At 45.6% G+C, this 3004-nt stretch overlaps 1 non-coding gene across 1 annotated transcript; it reads right to left on the minus strand.

The window, feature by feature from the left end:
• Positions 1 to 1251: 1251 nt before the first annotated feature.
• On the minus strand, positions 1252 to 1322 carry TRNAG-GCC (transfer RNA glycine (anticodon GCC)). The gene has a single exon. It is a non-coding gene; the product is annotated as a tRNA-Gly (tRNA).
• Between the last annotated feature and the right edge of the window lie 1682 nt (positions 1323 to 3004).

Here is a 3004-nt window from a genome sequence, read left to right on the forward strand (position 1 = left end):
CATTTCACATGAAGTACTCTGCATATAAGTTAAATAAATAGGGTGACAATATACAGTTACCAACAATAAAATTTAGTAATCCTACTGTTATTATGCCATGACTCTCGTTGTCCTGTACTTTGAGAAAACAGACCTATAAAAGAGCATATGACTCATTAAAACAAAAAAAGAATGACAATTAGTGTCAACTTTCACTCAGCTTCTGTGTCAGAAAGACAAGAGGGTACAATGGCAGGAGCAATGAGGAGTCGCAGCACTCCAGCCTCCTCTCAAGGGGGCTGCTCCCCCCAGTTAAGTATGGTCATGGGGGCCAGCAGGCCCCTCACGGCCAGGTATGGCAGTTAGCTATTGCTACCTGACAAACTACCCCCAGACTCAGTGACTTGCACAATAAGCATTTATTATTTACCTTCAATAATAGGTAGGTAGTTCTTTAGTCTTGGCTGGATTCACTCATGCATGCGAGGTCATCTTTTGGATCAGCTGTGAGTTGTTTGCTGATCTTGAATAGGCTCTCTTGCATGTCTTGGGCCTTGGCTGGGACAACTGAGATAACTCGTGTTTGTTTGATATGATCTCTTACTTTCCTGTGAGTGAGCCTGAGCTTGTTCACAGGGGTCTTGGCACGTTTGCAAGAAAGAGAGAGCTATGTCCAAGGCCTCTTAGGTCCAGGCTTAGGACTGGCATGCTCATTTCTGTCATATTATTATTTTAGACAATTTTAAGATAGTTTATTATTAACCAAGAGCCATTAGGATTTACGAAAAGGAATAAGCATAGCTAGCTTAAGATAGCTGTTGCCAAAGAACCTCAGGAGATTCCTGGGAAATAACACTTTAGACTGCCCAAGATCTCTGGCACTGCAGTGGAAGTTTCCTTCTCATGGGACTAGAGAAGATTAATAAGTGACGACTGTTATTCTCAGGTATGGCATACGTAGATCCATTTTCCCTTACTAAAAATAGGATGTGCATTCACAGTTATGGAGAATGATGCCTGCAAATTTCCAGCAAAATGATCATATTCTTGTGTGTATAGTTACTCAGTGGTGTCTGACTCTTTGCACCCCCATGGACTGTAGCCCACCAGGCCCCTCTGTCCATGGGATTCTCCAGGCAAGAATAGTGGAGTGGGCAGCCATTTCCTTCTCCAGGGGATCTTCCCAACCCAGGAACTGAACCGAGGTCTCTTGCACTGCAGGCAGTTTCTTTACCAACTGAGCCACCAGAGAAGCCCCAAAACACAGTGCAATGCATCAGCTGGGAATCGAACCCAGGCCTCCCACATGGCAGGCAAGAATTCTTCCACTGAACCACCAATGCAAGCCTCAAAATTCTTACTGGCATATTTCAATAAAAGAATTGGGAGGATCTTGCATTTCAGGGGTCCACATGAGATCAGAGTGTTTGGATTAGATGTCTCCATAACTCATTTCTGTCATATTCTGTTGGCCACGGCAAGTCACAAGGCTTGATCCGGAGGCAAAATGTGGGGACATAGATGTCAACTGTTTATGGGAAGTGCTGTAAAGTGACGCTGCAAACCGTGTGGTCAAAGGGAGGGGTGAAGAATCGGGGCCATCTTTGCAACCAATCGACCACATGCTGTCTTCCAAGTTTTCAGCAGAAGTTAGAAATCCAGATCTTTATATAGGAAATCTTCTGAGTTTTATGTACTACCAACTAATTTACAACTTTCAAGACAGTGGTGGGTCAACACTCTGTGGGCCAAACACATCATGTCTGAGTTGGATGTGGTTTGTCGGCCGTTTGCAACCTTTAGGTAAATAATTTGCAGTTGTTTCCGCAGTACTTGGCTGAGAAGATTTGAACCAGGGCTGTCTGGACTCCGGGCCCATATTCATTCAGCAAAATTTCCATGTCTTCCAAGTTAAGGCTTTGAAAAACAAAAATAAAGAAAACACAGTCCCTTCCCTAAAGGGTCTTCCTGTCAAAAGTGGGAGACAATATGTAAACAAACATTTAATTCATGTGATTAAATGCTGTGCTGAGCTGTGCTTAATCACTCAGTCGTGTCCAAAGGTTTGCACCCAAGGACTGTAGCCCATCAGGCTTCTCTGTCCATGGGGATTTTCCAGGCAAGAATACTGGAGTGGGTTGCCTTGCCCTCCTCCAGGGAATCTTCCCAACCCAGGTATTGAACCCAGGTCTCCCACATTGCAGGCAGATTCTTTACTGACAGATTAAATGCTACAGATTGATTAATATAACTGGCTCTCTCTCTGCCTTTTCATATATGCCGCACCCTGAGGACTGATGCTAAAGTACTTTGGCCACCTCATGTGAAGAGTTGACTCATTGGAAAAGACTCTGATGCTGGGAGGGATTTGGGGCAGGAGGAGAAGGGGACGACAGAGGATGAGATGGCTGGATGGCATCAGCGTCTCGATGGGCATGAGTTTGAGTGAACTCCGGGAGTTGGTGATGGACAGGGAGGCCTGGTGTGCTGTGATTCATGAGGTCGCAGAGTCGGACACGACTGAGCAACTGAACTGTACTGATCCAACCCTTTGCATATTTTCCATCTATCAAAAGAGACTGCAGACTGTCAGGTTGTGCCGGCTGGGGAAGCCCGTTTTCCTTACCAGCTGCAGCCAGAAGCTCACCCGCTCACTCTCCTTCATTCTCTGTTCTTCCTCCTCCCAGCATGCTGCAGCCAAGATGAGAAGGAATCAGTCCCATGGAAGGAATTTCATGTCTCTCTAGCAGTTCGGCAAGATGAGCTTGAGAAGGAAGCCACATCAAAAAAGGAGGCTGCTGCCACCATTAGGTATCTGCAGTGCGAATGAGTCAGTCAGAGCCCTCATTTCCATGAGGTGCCTGCAGCTACCTTAGGGGCAGTTAATACTTTCCATTCACAGAGGTATCTGTGACCATTTACAGTATATGCGTAAGACTCCCCATGACACAACACTTCCCATGTCACCTCATGTTGACAAGTCAATTCTGGGCCCAGAGTAGACTTTGGTTTAATCAGTACTGTA

This window comes from Ovis canadensis, chromosome 6 (assembly GCF_042477335.2).
Source record: "Ovis canadensis isolate MfBH-ARS-UI-01 breed Bighorn chromosome 6, ARS-UI_OviCan_v2, whole genome shotgun sequence".
Taxonomy (NCBI): domain Eukaryota; kingdom Metazoa; phylum Chordata; class Mammalia; order Artiodactyla; family Bovidae; genus Ovis; species Ovis canadensis.